At 40.7% G+C, this 20,599-nt stretch overlaps 2 protein-coding genes across 3 annotated transcripts in view; one reads left to right on the top strand and one right to left on the bottom strand.

The window, feature by feature from the left end:
- The window catches only part of LOC134541137 (serine palmitoyltransferase 2), an 84,062-nt gene extending 82,188 nt beyond the window's left edge, over positions 1 to 1,874 (bottom strand). The window contains exon 1 of the mRNA XM_063384342.1: positions 1,769 to 1,874. The gene's annotated coding sequence lies outside the window, so the exon portion shown is untranslated. The remainder of the gene's footprint in view (positions 1 to 1,768) is intronic.
- LOC134541134 (reticulon-1-like) overlaps positions 1 to 20,599 on the top strand; it is a 155,370-nt gene that overhangs the window by 40,691 nt on the left and 94,080 nt on the right. The window lies entirely within an intron of this gene.

Consider the following 20,599-nt stretch of genomic DNA (forward strand, 5'->3'; position numbering starts at 1 on the left):
AATATTGAATTCCTACAGCTTTCATAAGTTCAATCTCAAACTACAAAGCATCAAAACAATAAACAAAAACATTTGGTTTGGCACATTTACTGCGCTCTGGTGACAACTTTAGAAATCAATACATTCGGACATCGGACATCGCAATTGTGGACAGGGCAGTTTTCCGTGCGACAATGTGACGTCACTCACATTCGGATAAGGACACGGACCACCCACAGGTTCGAACTATTGTAGACGGGCTCTTAAAGGCCCGTTTACAACAGTCGGAATCTGTGGGTTGTCCGTGTCTGTATCCTAATGTGAATGACGTCACAGTGTCGCACGGAAAACAGCCCTGTCTAAAAAAAAAAACCATTGTCTGATGTCCGAATCCACTGATTTCTAAAGTAGTCACCAGAGCGCGGTAAATATAGAGCGCCAAAATAACTGTTTTTGATTGTTTTTGTTTACTATTTTCATTCTTTGTAAATGTGTACGCAGCTAAGTTTTGAATATTTAGTTACCTTGTGAAATTTGTGATAGTTCAATAGTATTTCTTTGTTCTGTAAGGCAAAAGTAAATGCTAATAAATGTCCGTTATTTTGATAACCTTTTGAAACTGAAACCGCAAATTCAAATATCGTGTTTTTCTATGCTTCCAAAGGACACAAATTGGAACAAAAAGTTCGTATTCAGACCAATCGCCCACACCACGCATGACGTCAGAGGGTCACGTGGGCCAATCAGTGATCAGTATGTGTCCGTATGTTTAGGACATTGCAATTGTAGACGGGCCTTTTAGGGTCAAAGCGGAGAGCGAAACGTACAAAATACTCTTTGTTGGATGGAGTCTTGCGCTAAACTCATCAGTGGTTTTCCTTAAAAGGGATAATAAATTGTCAGTGGCTGTTACATGGACATTTTCGACGTGATTTTGTTTAGAAAACTATGTCGTAATCTAGTATGGTTTTATATTCTATTATATAATCATTTTCCATTTTTCATTAAAAAAAATATTTTGCGAAATTAGGTTGTTTTTTTTTCTATTTGGTTTTAAACCTATTAAAACCAGTGTAGTAGAAATATTAATCTGTAACTCGAAAAATTCTAGTTTTTATGTTTTGGTTCTGTAAACAAAGCGCGGACAATCAGATGGACAAAAAGCGGCTTTACTAAGTGGATGTCTAAGTCAAAAATTTGTGAATCAGTAGGTTCGAAAATTTGGCGGTTAAATCTTATGCATACGACCTACTGCTACTTTTATATTTTTTTTATCGAAAACCCAGCCAAAAATAAACGATTGTACGTAAAATGTTTCTTGCTGTGACATACGCACCTTTACATACAACACCCATCAATGGTCGCAAGTTTTTTTTATTTATTATTATTTAATTCAAAATTTAACATTTAATTGTGAACATCACTGTGTGTAAACACATTTCAGAGATTTCACAGATAAATTCAGTTAACGAAACCTTTTAAAAAAAAGGAATAATAATAATAATAGAACTGCCAATGCACCAGTTTAACCATCTTTCGAAAACGAAATTCTTAAGCGCATTTTATTAACACCGCGCGCGCGACGAGATAGGACAACAGAAAAATGTTTCTAATGGGGTAATTCTTTCGCGTCCGCCATTTTGTTCAGGCCGTAGACGTGTCGGAACGTGATTGGTTGGAAATCCTCGCGTCGCCGCCGAGGGCGCCATTGTGATTTCCGGCGTGGAATGTGTGTACATTCGGGACGCCTGACCCGGGGTCAGTGGACGCGACGCTTGCACTCACTCACCTGCGAGCAGTTGTCCTCAGCGCGCGGGGGGTGGGGGTTGCGGACAGCTGACTGCGAGGGTTGCTCCGGTCTCGCCGCGTTGCCCGGACTATGTGGACAGACTGCCGGCGTTGCTCTCTACGTAGCAAGATAAGGATGATGGGTCGCGGAAAGTTGTTGGTGGGGAAGTGGGGGGGGGGGGGGGGGGGCAGATGTTTGGCTCGTAATTCCTCTCAGGGGTGTACATCCCAAGCGTGTCGGAGCGCGCTCTCTCGACAGGCGCGTTCCCGTGGGAAGATTTTCAAATTCGTTGCCAATCGAAAAAAAAAAATTAAATTTATAGACACAGACAAGATTTTATAGTTTTATTTTTAGTCCAATTTCGTTTGTTTTTGAAACAGAGGATTTCGTTTTTTTTTTTTTTTAATATAAAAGCTGTTTTGTAATACTTACTCCACCAAAATAGTGGTATTTTTTTTTTTAAGGCAGCATTTTTACGATGAAATAGTTTGTAACAAATTGGTCTAAAACAGATGCATTCAGAACAATAAAAAATAAATTAGCGATCATTTCTTGTTTTGTAAGTGATTTCAATAGGAAGTGCACAATAAAACAAATTAAATTAAGTTTCTCTGATCCATGAATTTTGGTACAATTTTTTTTTTCTTCCGGAAACAACGACATTACTGGAATTTCAAACATGATTAAAAAATTACCTTTTTTATGAGGTGCTATGAGTTTTGGTTAAATGCTACTTAATTCCGTGATATAACTTTCGGTGCTCTGTGGTGTATTGATATTGTACCTGCTTATAGAATGTTTATGGATTCCCTGTCGACGTTTAGATTTTTGTCGGTTAAATTCACACAAGAACACAATGTTTCTAATTTATACGGTCCATGCCTTCTGGAACAAACTCAGAACCTAAATAATGTATTTTATTTAATTTTTAATATTAATCCTTTTAGTATTTTCTTACACTGAAGTGGGTAATTTATATTTTAATGATACATTAAGTTTATAAAACTTTGAACGTGTGGGCAAAAGTGTACAGTCTAGTCGACATAATACTCTTTTGGGAATTAAAGATAAATTTTATTATAATTGTATATTATAAAACATAAAAAATAACTTCTTGTAAGTTTTTGGACATACGCCATTGCTAAGCACTTTTTCTGTGGTTTTCTTCCACAGAAAAAGTGCTTAGCAATGGCGTATGTCCAAAAACTTACATCAAGTCATGCATTCCCAAGTGCAGAAATCTTTCAAAGATAATACATAAAAAAATAGTTTAGTTAAAGTAAATTAAAAATTATATCGAAGGAATTGACAAAGTGTGGCGGAAATTGTTAAAATATTTTTTTTTAATTTGGGTTTTTAGTTAATAATTGTTTAAACACTGCTTAATTTCATGATTTGGTTTGAATTTCGGCGTTATGTGTTGACAACCATTTCGGTTTTAGTGCAGTCCACCGTATTGCATTTTCTCTGTTGAGTGCTGTTTGATGGTTAGTTAAGATCCCCATACACTATTCGGCGAGCATATCCGCAAGTGAATGGGGCGCTTTACATTTGAGGGACCCGTCTGGACAGGGGTGTAACACTGTGTCAGCGAGGCGGGATGATAAGCGCGACGCTCGCTGGTGCTTCTAGCGCAGTGTCGCCTCTAAGCGCAGTCTTCTTGTCGTGCATAGTGTAACAATAAGATTTTGAGCTGAGAAATGAATATAAAGGTGTAATAAAATACAAGTCCCTTGAGTGCGTTCCAAGAAGCTATACAGGGCGTTTCGTGCGTAAAAAAAAAACTATCCTGAAAACAAGTATTTTAACCATTTTTGACGTGATAACGTCTTAAAAATCGATGAACTCCAGCTGCACACACGAAAAAGCATGACTCATTGTCACGTTCCGCCTGAGCCGAGCGTGCAAGAACCGGCCAACCACCGTGCGAGAAAATCTTCTATAATATCAAACAGGTTAAGGCGGGCTTTTTAAAAGCAGCAATTTAAAAAAAAGTTGGTTTATTTGTCCAATTTCGTCATTTCAAATTAACAATTTATTGACATTGATCTGGTCTCAGGTTATTTCTATAACTAATTGTTCATGATTATATTTAAACAAGTTTTTTAAATTAAATTTGCAAAAACTGTAAATAATATTTGAAAATTAAAAATATGCAATTTTTCATCAATGTTTTCTTATGACGTTATCACGTAAAATTATCGTCCATAAACCGACTTTACAGACAACCCCCCCCCCTTTTTTTTTTCCCTGATGCTCTGCACTCGGGTGTTTAATTACCGCTGTTGTACGCGCCGACAACTATCGTTTAAAACAGCCTGCCTTATCTTCGGCGGGGCTCCGACAGTTTATCCAGCTCTCAGCGGTTATCTATTGACGGCAGGCAACAGGTGTTCTAGCGGGCTGTACAGGGTACAAAGCCGTGTGAATCAGGGCCTTATCTGTGGCCTTGGGGAAACGTTTCAATTAAAAAATATATGCTGCTGCCCTCTGGACATTAATTGACTGCACTGTAAAACTATTTTGTAAAATTACACATACGGCGTCAGTGTTTTTTTTTTTTTTTTACGTGTTCAGAAATAAAAACACATGCAGTATTTTTAATATTTTTTTTTACACATTTCTTGTGCAAAATTACTACTACCTAGTGTAATTTTACACCAGATGTAGGTTTGTTTTCTACAAAAACCAAAAGGGGGGGGGGTGGGGGGTTGTCTGTAAAGTCGGTTTACGGACGATAATTGTACGTGATATTGCTGCTTTTAAAAAGCCCGCCTTAACCTGTTTGATATTATAGAATATTTTCTCGCTAAGACGTTATCACGTCAAAAATTTAACATCGGTGTTAAAATAACACAGTTTCCATGTCAGTGAACTATTATTCTGATAGTTTAATGTCCTTTTTTTTTTTAAATGTTCCATGCAGTGGTGAATTTTGATACAATTTCTTGGACATGACGCCATCGCAGTTAGCACTGTTTGTCATGGGAAAAAGTTCATGAATGCAAAATAAGAAATAAAAATGAAAACAACTGTTTTGGGTTCGTCAGTGTTGTTCGTCGTTGTTTTGTCGACAATATCTGTTTATCTTCTTCGTTGGGTTCGTATTTTTGCAGCGTTCTCCAGGTTTTGTTGTCTGCCCGCATTTACTGTTATTGTCGAAACTGTCTCGTCGTTATTAGCCCATTGTGTTCGTCTGTGCTGTAATTTTTTTTTTAATGACTAAATTTCTTCCACTTAATTATTGCGCTGTATGATATTTAAGTTTTGATGTGTTCGTCTGTGCTATCGTCGTTGTTGTGATGTTCATAATACCTGTTTATGTGCATTGTTGGTATTACATGTTTGACATCAGCTTTTTTAGGCTTGTTTATGTTTTCATTTTTTTATTCTTATTTTGCCTTTTTTTTTTCCATGACCAAACGGTGCGAAACTAAAATGGCGTATGCCCAAGAAATTGTATAAAATCAAGTTTAATGTCCTGGTAAACTTTCGTCAACATAAATTAAAATAACACGTAAAGTTGTGATGATATAATAAACGTACTGGGAATGTGTAATTTTGCACAACCATTATGCTCACTTTTTATCTCTGTGTGCCTATCAGGCAACATTCCTTGTGCAAAAATTACCACAACATCGTGTAATTCTTACACCAAATGTACGTTGATATACTCAAAATTAAACATCTGTGTAAAGAAAAATACTCAGTTGCCGTGGAAATTAACGATTCTTTTGAAAGTTTTACTTACACCCATGCCTTTACTGTTGTCGGGGATTTAATTCCCTACAAGTAAGTTTATCTTTGTTAATTCCTTAAAGTAAACAATAATCGAGATGAATAGCCGCTTTTTTTTTCACGTTCAATTCGAAAAAATATCGATCGTAGGATGTTATGACCAAAATTGTACACAATTCAATTTCCTACAACTTTACTAGTAGTCATTTTCAGTAAAAAGTTGAAATTGGCGTTGAACTTAAAAACAACCACGAAACTGTTTTCATAACTTTTATGAACAAAATTGTACAGAATTCAATTTCGTACAACTTTACTAGTAGTCATTTTCAGTAAAAAGTTTAAATTTGCGTTGAACGTCAAAATAACCACGAAATTGTTTTCTTAATTTTTATTTAATTTAAATGGTGTTGGGAGTCATTCTAATTTTTCTTTCAATTATTAACATGTCAAATATGCCCACACCTACTCCCTAAAATTCTTACCTCCATTACTACGCCCTGCTGTTATTTGCCGTAACAATGCTCCTCTCTGAGGATACGTTGAACTGTAATTTTTTGGAACGTTGGCGCAACAAATGGCGCTGTGCGAACAAGGAGACATTTAAGTGGCGTAAGGCTGAGGGTCGTTTGGAGGGGGGAGGGGGGGAATAATATACGTGTACGGAACTAAAGTCACGAAGCGCCTGACCACGCTTGTGCGTGTGGTGAATTTGGTTCTTGCGTGTTGGCAGTACGTGCGTTGCAGTCGACCATTGCGAGCTTCAGGGTTGTACGATCCAGGGGTGCACAATTGAAAAGATAACAGTAATTTTAAGTCGCGCGCGCAAGACTTGTCAGCCTTGTTTTCGTGGGAGGGGGATGGGGGCTGAATTGTATCCCCTTGGAAAGGGTACCTTTGAGACTTATGGTGGCGATAGTGTAGCTGGGTAGAAACTGTAAAGGTACCTTTTCCAATTTCTTAAAATGTTTCGGTTTAAATGCAGATATGCACTGGAAAGGTATCCCCTCGGAAAGGGTACCTTTAAGTATTTTCTGTACAATGACACAGCAGAAAATAAACTGGAAAAGTACCCTTTCCGATTTCTTAAAATGCATATTATTTTCTGCTTTAAAATCCTGAAAGTTATCCCCTTGGAAAGGTAACCTTTCCAGTTTGTGACTAGTTTGTGCTCGGAATGGTTAGGTTAGTTTAGTTTAGGTTAGGTTAGGTTAGGTTAGGTAAGGTTAGGTTAGAGGGGATAACTTTCACGATTTTAAAGCAGAAAATAATATGCATTTTAAGAAATCGGAAAGGGTACCTTTCCAGTTTATTTTCTGCTGTGTCATTGTACAGAAAATCCTGAAAGGAACTCTTTCCAAGGGGATACAATTCTGTCGTCCCTTTTCGAACCTATTGATTCACGACAGCGCACAGGACAGTAGTGCGCATAGAATGGAAAAAAAAAAAAAAAAAAAAAAAATATTTTTTTTTCTGTTACGGACTCATGGCGCTACAGCCAATGAGAGTAGAGTATGAAGACATTTTTTTTTTTGGCGGGACTAGAGAACTGTTTAAATTTATCAATCATATCGGTGGCAATACATCATCGAGATATTACAATGCTCAGGTTCAATTCCTGCTTTAAAAATTAATTAATGCTATTACTTATAAGTCACTAAAACAAAAATTATAAATAAAAAAGTGTCGTGGTTAAAATGTTATACAACCTGTATTTATTTATATTTTGAAAAACTGTGCTCACAAATTACGGGTCAGATGTCACGGGATAATTATTTGGTTGGCAATATAGACGTAGTTATTTACTATCACTGCCAACAGATGTCGGATACATCGTGAAATTTCATTGGCTGAAAAAGACAATTCTAGCGCGGTGTCTCCTCTCGACTGGCACGCAGTCTTCTCGTCGTCACAGGATACCTGTGAAATTTGAGCGGTGACCGTAACATTACGTGGCGGAGAAATGAAGATAAAGGTGTAATGCAAGTCCCTTAAGTGCTTTCAAGAATCTTTACCGGTTGTTTTACGCATTAAAGTTACTCCGGAAACACGTATTTTAGCCATTTTAACTCTTCTAAAAACACATTTTAAAAAACTTAATCCGAAATCAAAAGTACTTTCCGACCCTCAGCAAACTCTTCTATGCTTTTCGTAAGCAGACCCCACTCGGATGTCTTGAGTAGTTTTGAAATCGCGTTGTTTTTCCTGGAGCTCTGCGCACCGTGTGTGTGCCCGGGTGGGCGGGGGCCTTAATGTGGGTTCAGGGTTGAAAAAAAAATCATCGAGGGAATGTCATTTGAATTTTTGTGTTAATTTTATGCAGTGAATTTCGCTGTGGTTATTAAGAAAAATGTTTTTAACTGTTGATGATTATCCTGCAACAACTTCCCAACATCATAACACTGTTTTTTTATTAAACACGTAAATAAATAATTGAGATTATAAGTTATTAAAAAAAAAGGTTAGTAAACAATATTAACCTTAAAACATTACTAACTTGCCCCGTTAAAATTCCGAACTACTGTACTTTCGTTGGCTGTTGCGCCATGCGTCAGTAACTTAAATAAAATATTATGTTTGTCAATTTCCCTACCATGCACGCAGGAGAGATATTTATATCCCCCCAAAGCCAACATGAAATCCTATGTCATTATTCCTGCCGTCAAAAGGAAATAATTTGAGAGCAAACAGTGGGCAAATGGTTCTCTCTCTCTCTCTCTCTCTCTCTCTCTCTCTATCTCTATCTCTATCTCTCTCTCTCTCTCTCTCTCTCGCTCTCTCTCTCTCGCTCTCTCCCCCCCTTTCCCTATCTACCCACTCCTTACCATCTCCACAACGAAATGTATGTTCTCCGGCATTCACGCTACCGTACTATAGGTGCGTATTTGTGTATTATTAGGTTTGAAATTATAGCAATCAAATCTTGTGCAATTGTCCAAGTGGTAACGCGCCATTTTCAAAACAGCTCCAGATTTATTAAAGGTGTCTGCACACGAATATCATTTAAGAGCCACTTATTGTGTGTATACGCTGCACATGGTTTCGTCTATTACGTGTTTTTTTTTACAGCGGAAAAAAAAGCCAAAATGGGTGTTCTCACGGTCATTTGTAGGCGTGGAAACGCGGTGTTGCAAATGGTATAGGAACGAGGAATCTTTAATTATTTTATCGTGAAATGATAAGGTCACCGCGACAAGTCCCATGGAGATATTTCACCGACGTGCCAGTTCTGTGCCTGGCGCGTAAAGGCGAAGAGGAGTGCGATGCGCGAGCCAGTGTCGCCCTTAGCGATCGACCAGGACCCGGACACACACACGGTGCGCAGAGCTTCAAGAAATACAACGCGATTTGAAAACTTCAAGATAACATAATGGGGGTTGCTTACGTAAAGCATTTAAGAGTTCGCCGAGGGCAAAATAGTACTTTTGATTTCGTGTGTTTTTAGAAGAGTGAAAATGGCTAAAAGGCGTGTTTTCAGAGTAATTTCTAGGCGTAAAACAACCGGTACAGATTCTTGAAAGCACTTGAGGGACTTGCATTACACCTTTATCTTCATTTCTCCGCCGTGTAATGTTACGGTCACCGCTCATGTGCACGACGAGAAGACTGCGCGCCAGTCCAGAGGAGACACCGCGCTAGAAGCACCAGCGAGCGTCGCGCTTATCATCCCGCCTCGCCGACACACATACACAACTGACTAGACCCACAGCGACGTAGTTCCTACGATGTGTCAAAGGGGGCATTGTGAAATGAAAATCGCCACGTGTATTATCACGTCTGAGGCAGGGTCTGCATGCATGGGTTGCGGTTGACACTCACAGGGGAGGGAGTGGTGGTCGAGTGGTCAGAACACTCGCCTCCCACCAAGGCGACCAGGGTTCGATTCCCAGCGAGTTTTTTTCCGGACTTTCTTACGGTATTCGCTGCTCATCTCACATGACGTGTCTTGAGGCCGGCCTGAATGTTAAAGGGTAACCTAGAACACCGTAAATTGACGGTAATAAAAAAAAACCGTACGCATAGTCAACAGTGTAATTTGTGTTAGGCAGGATGATAAGTGCGGAACTGCCACTGCGTGTTCATAGACAATCTATGAGATGTGAGCAGTATAACCGTAGGATGAGATGATAAAGATAATGGTGTAATGCAAGACATTTTGAGTGCTTTCATAAAACTTTCAAGATTATTTTTTTTATAGGTAGCCATTTTCACTCTTCTGAAAATACTGCTCATAAGCCATCAGTGTATTCTTAAACCTTTCGTAAACAGACCCCACTCGGATAGCTTGAGAAATTTTGAAATAAATCTTCTTTGTGTAAGTTGGGAAGGGGGGGGGGTGGGCTACAATTTCCGAGCGTTACGAAAATACCGATCGCACGAGGGGAATAGTCAGGAACGTGATCAGTGAACCGGTAGAGGAGGAGAGTGAGTCAGCGGCGACGCCACTCTAAAGCATGCACTAGCGGTCGAATGGGAACACGGCAATAGCCCTATGTTAGTTGATGCAGTCGGAGGGTGGGGGAGGTTCGCCATGGAAGAGGTAGAAATGACGCAGCAGTGATGCGTCAAAATTCTTGTAACACTGCCTTTGTTGATACCATATTTCTTTTATTATATTTAAAATACGTATCTACTGTATATATGTGTGGAAAAGAGTTGGCTGATTTGTACCGATTAACTTTATAACTATCATTAATTTTTATGTGAATAGAGTGATTGAAAACGTATATAATTTACCTCTATCGAGATTTTTCATTTCTGTCGCGCATGGGACTCCACGAACACACACACTTTTTTTTTTAATCATGTAGTTTTTTTTTTTTTTTTTTTTCAAGAGTTCTGCATCATGTGTCTACTTCTGCATGTAATAATATTCCAGCAGAAACCTTGTTTCTGTCAGGAGCACCGTTTGTAATCACTGGGTGCGTGGTGGTCTTTGCTCAGTGAGTGGATCATGGCCACCACAATGTTGGGGCTGGATGGACCCCTGGGTACAGGCCTCGGGCTTAGCCCTGCTTATTTTTAAATGTTTAACTATCATAATTAAAAAAAAAATAGAACTAGAAAAAAATACATATTGATTATTTTATAAATAAAGCTTATTTTGGACTTATTAAATAGTAACCATAATTACACCCTGTATATTCAGGTTAAATAACATTCTGAAAAGAGTGTATGTGAGAAATAACCATGCAATTATAATGTAGCACGTGACTGATAAAAATTTTGTGGTTTGGGGGGAGGGGATTTTGTCTCCGATCCTGGGTCCAGGGCCCCCCGTTATCGAATCGGGGTCCATGGAGTGGACACGGGTCAGTCATTGGCCACCCCTGGGCCGGTTGCCAGCCTTGGAAGCTAGTGCGTGTCTCGGCCGGCTGTTGGTGGTTGGTGGCGGGTTTTCGGCCCACGGGCGCCGGCCCATTTGACCGCGCCGCACTCTGGCCCAGTTTCCTTACGCGCCCACGGACCTCGAGTCGACCCCCCTCCTCTTTTCCCCCCCCCCCCTCCTTCTTCTCCCCCCTCCTTCTTCTCCCCCCCTCCTTCTTCTCCCCCCCTCCTTCTTCTCGCCCCCTTCTTACTCCCCCCTCCACCCCGTTTGTCTGTGCCGCCTCTTCGGGTCCTGATTGGAAACACACTGACTCGCCAAACCCGTAGCCAGTTTTTTTGCAAAGGCTCATCCAAAATGGTTTGAATTTCTTTTTTTAAAAAAAAACTTGGTTGTCTGTAAAGTCGGTTCACGGACGATAGTTTAACGTGACGTCATAACAAAACATTGATGAAATGATTCCAACGAATAAAATTGAATCATGTTTATTTTAATAATAAAAGAGTAAATGCTTGAAATTATGCTAGTAATCAGATTTTTAAAATGCAAGAATAATATTAACCTTTATTGCCGAAATTATTGTTGTAATAAGCAATGAAAACCACATTAACTTTTCACTTCACTTTATAAACAGTCGAGTGGAAGAGAGATAGATGCGGCGCAAGATTACAATGAGCGTAACGGGACACTTTTTTTCGTGCGTGCAGCCGGCGTTCATCGATTTATTGGACGTTGTCACGTCAAAATATAAATTAATTTTACCTGTCATTTCAAAATTCTCAAATTTGTTACGATTCTGACAGCGAAGAAATGAGTTTTTGTGGTATAAATGCAAACCATATCATGAAGTAGCCAAGTGGCATTGCAGTTAAACCTAAAAAAGTTTCAGTTCTGCAATAAATTAAATTCTCCTTATCTGTACAACCAAAAAAAAAAAACGTTAAAAATGTAACTTTGGCAGCTAATTATGCAATAGGTATGCGCTGTATATATTTTTCATTTCGTGAAAGTTAAAAAATTTAAAAAGTCTGAAAGTTGATCAGTGATTAATATAAGTATAAAATCATGACCTGATATGGGAGGCACCCACTTAAGGGGCCCGCCTCGTCAGGGGTGTATGTGTGTTAGTGAGGCGGGATGATAAGTGCGACGCTCGCTCGTGCTTCTAGCGCGGTATAGCCTCTAAGCGCAAGGCTCTGAACTGGCGCGCAGTCTTCTCGTCGTCACAGGATAACTGTGAAATTTGAGCGATGATCGTAACATTATGTGGTATAAAAATGAAGATACAGGTGTAATGTAAGTCCCTTACGTGCTTTTAAGAATCTGTACCGGATGTTTTACGCCTAAAAATTACTCTGAAAACACGCGTTTTAGGCATTTTAACGCCTAAAACACGCGTTTTAGGCATTTTAACGCTTCTAAAAATACAGTTTAAAAACTTAATCCGAAATTAAAAGTACTTTTCGGTCCTCAGCGAACTCTTAAATGCTATTCGTAAGCAGACTCCACTCGGATATCTCGAGTAGTTTTGAAATCGCGTTGTTTTTTCTGAAGCTCTGCACACCGTATGTGTGCCCGGGTAGGCGGGCCCCTTAACATCCTGGACTTTTAGAGGACATGCAGCCTTCTTGTTCCGAGGCGTGCGTTCGTTATCTCTGTGAGGTTGGCAGCGCTCCGTCGTGCTTCGCGGGTGACGTCATCGGGTGTTGGCGACGGGCGCGCGTGGATGCACTTGATGAAAGGGTGCAGTAGGGGAGGGGGGAAGTGAAGTGTAGTGGAGGGGGAAGGTTGGGGGGAGAGTTGTTTCGCACGCGAGGGTGACAAAAGATTCACCGACCCCGAATCACAAGCCAGAGGAAAAATGCTCGTTTCTTGCATCTTTCGGATCATTGGTGTACGGGCATTTTGTTTTGGAGTAATATCGTGAACGCGACAGAAGTAAAGAACGGAAATGCGTAACCACGATGGCGGATCGCAAGAACCAAAGTTCACACAGCCCAAAAAGAAACAGTGTTTACGGTTAATGAGTTTTATAAAAAAAAGATGTACAGTATTTTTTCAAGACTTTTTCACCCCTCTTTCATCGGAGCCGTTTCATTATATAGTTTAAAATACCGGTCTGCAAAAAGGAATGATTCAGTAGTCGACGTATTTGCTTCGGTTGCGAATTCTAGCGGCGGGTGCGGAAACTTTCGAGTGATTCGCATTCACAATGTTCTTATATTTTTATCACGCTCGGCATCACTTTGATATTTCTATGTTAAATTTCGTGTCCGAGTTTCGTATTCAAAAGTGTACTTGCAACATGAGAACACGTGGATTTGCTTGTTACCGAGATTAGATGTGTACTGAAAGACTCGTTCAAAAGAAAATCTTTTTGAGGTTATACTTAGAGACAGGATTATACGGCGAATTGTGATAAAACCAAATCAACACCGCAAACCATGTTAGTACAATATAAACAACGAAATGCAATTTAATAAACCATTTAGCACCTAAATATAACTTAAAAACAGGAAATCAAACACTAAATTGACAAAACGTAACTCGAATTACAAAAGTTTTTCTTATTTAATGGTAATTTCATTGAAAATAATTAATTTCTAAAAAAAAAAATTGTACAAAAATTTTAAGAGTGAATGTTTGTAGTAGTTCGCTTCTAAACTTGTTTATTAGATACTAATATTTTTATTCTACACGTTAATGCATCAAATTTCAATCAAAATTAGACTATTTTGGTAAAATAGTTTTAGGAAATATTCTAGTTTAACATTATGTAATAATACGCTATGTTTATGGATAAAGACAACGTTAAAAAATGGGGTGTGGCTGTCTCATGAACACGGCCGTGTGTTGTACGTGAATACGTGTACGTAACAGTTAATATTTTCTATACAAATATATAATAATCCCTTTTTTTATTATGTTACCCTGTTTGAACACTATGAAGTCGTCATCCACTTGCATATTTTCAACCGCCCCAGCTGCAGATGTACTGGTACCGTCGTAGATCCGCTCGGCCGTATTCATCCTTTTACGTTCCCGGCACTGCTTCACTCGGTCATATGGTGTTTTATTGGTATCATTCGATTGCTTTTGGGAAGCCTTTTCGAACCGCATACGAACTCTGTATTTGGATTTGGCTTTTTGACGCGTATTGGCCGACATATATATATATTTTTTTTTTCATTTTAACACCATATATATTCACTATATCTATTTTACACTAATGTTTTATATACGCAATCGACAGAATTTGACGAGAGCTGACGATTTAAACTTAAAACGAACGTCGTGGCTTCTCCGAGTCAAAAGTTTAAAGGAAATGGAAATCTCGAAACGGAGAAAAATGACCTCAAGATGGCGGCGCTTCCCCCTCCACCGCGCGCGTAACGAATTCTTTGATCTTCTAGCTATAAAATGGTGGTGATTAAATTTTGGATGGAGATTATAGACATGTATCTGAAAAAACAATTTCACCGAAATCACCTGTTTTAAAAACTATAATTTTCATAAAATGTTGTACCTAGTCTCAGGGGCGCAACAACAGGGGGGGGGGGGGGGCAAGGGTATTTTGCCCCTCTGAAACCTTGAAGTGGGGGCAAACGGGGGCAAAGAAAGTGCTGTGTAATCAATTTTTATATAATAAAACTGCTTAAATAGCACCATTTTCCACCTTGAAATACAAATTTTCCCGGGGGAGGACCCCTGGACCCCCCGCTACAATAGGGAGGATCGATGATTCTTTATAAAAATGTATATTGCCCCCCCCCCCCCCCTTTTTGGAAATTTAGTTGTTGCGCCCCTGCTAGTCATACTTCTTCAGGCGCGCGAACTTTATTTATGTGGGGGGGGGGGGGGAACGGACCGGGACTATGTGAATCTTAGGTTCCCCTACGAAGTGCGGTTTTGTGAGAAGGGAGTGGAGATGGAAAAAACGAGCAGTGGTCGCAATGCGGCCAAACGAGACACGGCAACAAGAACACCCGCACTCCCCCCCTCTCCCCCTCTTTCTTCTCTTGTATTCCTCCCCCTCTCTTGTTCTTAGTCCTCGATGAATCAACCCGCCCTGGTTTGCGGCAGTTGCGGGTTACGCCCCTAGACTGTCTGGGAAGTTGCAACGAGGCTTCCAGACATAGAGCGCGGTTCCAGAGGATAAGTGGAGTTGGGGCTCCAACTTGGAGGCTGAAGAAACTACATAAGAGAGAGAAGAGAGCAAGAAGACAATTTTATAAATAAAATTAGCTGCAGTACCCGGCGTTGCCCGGGCTAAACACATGGAGCTTTATTGTCTGCGAGTTAAACCAAACTGGATAGCGCTATATGACAGTGTGTTGGACATTGAGAAATGTCACACAATTACTGTTTGTATGTCTATGACCTATGATTTTTTTTGTTTACCCATGGCAATCGGTTATTATTTATTATTAATTATAAATTATGAAGACCATTAATCGAAATAAAAACCATCCTATCTCTCAAGTTGGAAACAATTACACATAAATGCCAATTTTCATCGAAATCGGTTGACTTGGTGAAGATTTCACTGGAAACAAACATCAGGACACTGGATTTTTATATATATTAAGATTAATCAGCAAAATTGCTACTCATCTTCAACATAACTGCTCAGGATATCGATGATAATTGATCAATCAATAATGATTAATTAACTATAAATATCACTAACCTTTCATGTAATCACACCGTAAAATGTTAAGGTTTTCATGACCCCTACTATGACAACATTTGGAGGGAGTAATTTCATGAATGGAACGGAAATGTGTAAACGCAATGCTGCCATCTGTGTCGGATGGCACGAAACGAAACTTAACGAAGCCAAAACGAAACTTTATTTTAATAACGATTTACCGATTTTTAACAAGATGGGCAATATTTTAATAAAGTATATATCGCAAATCAGGTTCAAAATGGGGGTTAATATATTTTTTTCAAGTATTTATATCTTTTATCGGAGCCTTTTCATTATATAGTTTAAAATTTTGATCTGCAAATGATTCGATAGTCGACGTAGCTGCTTCGGCAGCGAATTCTAGCGGCGGTCGTGGAAACTACGTGTGATTCGTGACCAGAAATGTATTTGCAACAAGGGAATACACGATTTTGCTCGTTACCTATGTTAGATGTTATACATATCTGGCGAGTACTGAAAAACTCGCTCACGAGCAAATTCATGTGCTCTCGTGTTGCAAATACACCTATAATACGAAACTAATATTGATACAGACTGAAAATAATAACATCAAACATGCTACACCTAGTGATGGGGGGTGGGGGGATCTTTGCACGATTTAATTTGACAGATTATTTATAAGAAGTTTCATTTAAGCTAGAGTTCAAAGTTTTACAACCTTACAATTTTACATTATAATAAAACTATTATTAGAATTTCTTGGAAAATTGATCAATTTTTTTTAATAATTTCCGTACTGTTCCGTAAAGTTACATGAGGAGTTCAACTTAATTCATGGGCAGGGGCGTAGGAACCGGGGGGGACAGGGGGGACGTGTCCCCCTGAACTTTTTGGGTGGAGGGGACTGTCCCCCCCCCAACTTTCCAAAGCGTGATATTTTTTTTATTTAATAATATTATTCTGCCCAACTTTATTTGGAATTTCTTCACTCATCAAATTTTATCTTAAGGAAACAATAATTTTAACATCGATGGTTAGATACAAAAACTGCTTAAAAAGCGCTATTTGCGCACTTTTAAAATCAAAATTTTCCTGTAGAGGGGAATGGGTTTACATGACATCAAAATCATTATTTGTCCCCCCCCCCCCTCCCAACTTTATGAACGCAGCTACGCCAATATCATGGGCAAAAGTAAGAACTTACTGAAGCAATAAAATAATTGACAGTGAAATGGTTGTTCAGCCACAACTTTCAAGGACGCGACACCAGTCTAGGGGGAGCACTTAGGCAATAAGTTGATTTTTATTTTTTCAACTTTTTTTTTTGTCGCGGTGAACCTGTAGTTTGAAGTTTGTCTTGTTGAATTCACGCTCGCCCTGTATATTCGCTCCATGAACACGACAGTGTATCCGAGAGAGAAGCCTGTGCAAACATTGCCACAGAAGGGAAGGCTGCGACGTGTGTGAGGCTTCTTCTGTTTTCGTTAACGGCTGAGATGACTCGAGCGAAAATAGAAACAGTCTGTGTTTGGCGTGGCCTTCGCTCTAGCGATACGTATAACCTTTCTCTCTCTCTCTCTCTCCCCCCCCCCCCCCTACTTCAAACCAATGTAATTTTCCTAGTAAATTTTCGTGGCATTAGAGTAAAATGTTTAAATTTTGGGTTTTATTTGCTTTACGTTTGTTTGAAAACTAATTCCAGACTACACGGTGATTCATTTGTTCATACAATTGTCTGTGATAAATAGGAGGGATATGAACAGTTATTAATCCATCACAATTTTTTTAATTTTGGTATTTAAAATTCCACTTCATTAAGACCTTTGAATATATATACTGTACAGAAGTCGCCAGCCCAGGTTAAAATTTCTAATACGGTTTTGAGGTAGTTGGTTAATTCACCGCCGCAATCGCCACCATCTCTAGGGCATCGACTTGTGGTGGTCCCTAGCGGACAAGTGTCGAACTCTTCAAACACCCCTTTCCCCTCCCGTGGAACGAACTTGAGCTGCAGTGAATGATGGTTAGGGGGTGCGGGGAATGACAGCGGGCGACAGAGCTGCCCTCTAACGTGTAAATAACAACTAAGACGATACAGGGCGTTACGGCAGCGCACTGCAGCGGTGAAGTTCCCAAGCTGCTCATCATACGCTTCTGAAAAACGTAGAGTAAATCCTATCCACTCGCGACTTCTATACAGTATATATATATTCAAAGTTAAGACAGAGATCACACACTAAGATATTATCAAGGACAATAACATTGTGTCTGTTGGCAGTATTATCACAGCTGACGTCATAAAAAAAACTATTAATCCAATACTAGATTCCAAAACCTTCACACAGGAAACTTGTTTGTAGCAGCCATTCACTAATTAACTTGAATCAACTGCACTAAAAGTTGAACGATGTCGAATTTTGAAACGTGAAAGATGGACAAAGTATAGGCGTAAAATTTGTAGGAACCAAGAAGGTATATTTCGTTCGGGTCTTATTCAACTCTCGTAAGGACGCCGTCTGGTCGGGGTGTATATGTGTCGGCGAGGCGGAATGATAAGCGCGACGCTCGCTGGTGCTTCTAATGCGGTGTCTCCTCTGGACTGGCGCGCAGTCTTCTCGTCGTGCACATGAGCGGTGACCATAACAGTACATGGCGGAGAAATGAAGATAAAGGTGTAATGCAAGTCCCTTAAAGTGCTTTCAAGAATCTGTACCGGTTGTTTTACGCCTAAAAATTATTCTGAAAACACGTCTTTTAGCCATTTTCACTCTTCTAAAAACACTGTTCAAAAACGTATCCGAAATCAAAACTATTTTTCGGCCCTCAGCGAAATATTGAATGCTTTTCAGAAAACAGGCCCCACTCGGATATCTCGAGTGGTTTGGAAATCGCGTTTTTTTTTCTTCCTGAAGCTCGGCGCATCGCGTGTGTGCCCGGGCAAACATTATCGTTCGACATGTTACTTTCGTATGTTTTCACTAGCAGCATAGCACAGAACCATAGCCGATCTAGTGTCAAGATCATGTAAAATGTCATTCTGTTCATGAATATTCTATAAATTGAATAATTAGTCAAGATTTTGAATTATCATTGTATACCTAACATTTTGGATTTGAAACTCCCATCTGAGATTTTTTCTTGCTAGTATTTATGCGCTCACCTAACATATAGTGTCACATATCGCTTAAAACATATCAATTTCCACTGTAAGAGTCGCACGTCTATATATATCTCCCTCCTTGTTCTATGGCTTCAGGTTAAGTAGTTAAATAATAGATATATTCATATAAATGGTCTACCACATTTGCAGTCATGCACTGATAAATCTTCAAACTACGCATGTTGAACAAGGTTTGATCTGGAACACAGTCTTGCAGCAAAAACCCGTGTTCTTTACTGGTAATGTCAGGAGTGTTATTTCTTGTGGTACCCGAAACCAGAGAACACTTAAAAGTTTTGCCCGCAGTAGTTCAAAAATCCCGAAATCCCGGGGGGGGGGGGGGGGGGGGGGAGGATCATCACCCCGCAAATTGGCAACGCTGAATATTACCCAGCCTCGACGATTGGGGGCGGCAAAACTGGACTGGTTCAAAAATCCCGAAATCCGGGGGGGATCACCACCCCGCAAATTGGCAACGCTTGTTTATGAACCCAGCCTCGACGATTGGGGGGCGGCAACACTGGACTGGTTCAAAAATCCCGAAATCCGGGGTGGATCATCCATCACCCCGCAAATTGGCAACGCTGTTTATGAACCCAGCCTCGACGATTGGGGGGCGGCAACACTGGACTGGTTCAAAAATCCCGAAATCCGGGGGGGATCACCACCCCGCAAATTGGCAACGCTTGTTTATGAACCCAGCCTCGACGATTGGGGGGCGGCAACACTGGACTGGTTCAAAAATCCCGAAATCCGGGGTGGATCATCCATCACCCCGCAAATTGGCAACGCTGTTTATGAACCCAGCCTCGACGATTGGGGGGCGGCAACACTGGACTGGTTCAAAAATCCCGAAATCCGGGGTGGATCATCCATCACCCCGCAAATTGGCAACGCTGTTTATGAACCCAGCTTCGACGATTTGGGGGGGGGCAACACTGGACTGGTTCAAAAATCCCGTTATCCGGGGGGGGGGATCATCCATCACCCCGCAAATTGGCAACGCTGTTTATGAACCCAGCCTCGACGATTGGGGGGCGGCAACACTGGACTGGTTCAAAAATCCCGAAATCCGGGGTGGATCATCCATCACCCCGCAAATTGGCAACGCTGTTTATGAACCCAGCCTCGACGATTGGGGGGCGGCAACACTGGACTGGTTCAAAAATCCCGAAATCCGGGGGGGATCACCACCCCGCAAATTGGCAACGCTTGTTTATGAACCCAGCCTCGACGATTGGGGGGCGGCAACACTGGACTGGTTCAAAAATCCCGAAATCCGGGGTGGATCATCCATCACCCCGCAAATTGGCAACGCTGTTTATGAACCCAGCCTCGACGATTGGGGGGCGGCAACACTGGACTGGTTCAAAAATCCCGAAATCCGGGGTGGATCATCCATCACCCCGCAAATTGGCAACGCTGTTTATGAACCCAGCTTCGACGATTTGGGGGGGGGGGGGGGGGGCGGGGCAACACTGGACTGGTTCAAAAATCCCGAAATCCGGGGGGGTATCATCCATCACCCCGCAAATTGGCAACGCTGTTTATGAACCCAGCCTCGACGATTGGGGGGCGGCAACACTGGACTGGTTCAAAAATCCCGAAATCCGGGGTGGATCATCCATCACCCCGCAAATTGGCAACGCTGTTTATGAACCCAGCCTCGACGATTGGGGGGCGGCAACACTGGACTGGTTCAAAAATCCCGAAATCCGGGGTGGATCATCCATCACCCCGCAAATTGGCAACGCTGTTTATGAACCCAGCTTCGACGATTTGGGGGGGGGGGGGGGGGGGCAACACTGGACTGGTTCAAAAATCCCGAAATCCGGGGGGGTATCATCCATCACCCCGCAAATTGGCAACGCTGTTTATGAACCCAGCCTCGACGATTGGGGGGCGGCAACACTGGACTGGTTCAAAAATCCCGAAATCCGGGGGGGTATCATCCAT

This window comes from Bacillus rossius, chromosome 18 (genome assembly GCF_032445375.1).
Source record: "Bacillus rossius redtenbacheri isolate Brsri chromosome 18, Brsri_v3, whole genome shotgun sequence".
In the NCBI taxonomy this organism is placed as follows: Eukaryota; Metazoa; Arthropoda; class Insecta; order Phasmatodea; family Bacillidae; genus Bacillus; species Bacillus rossius.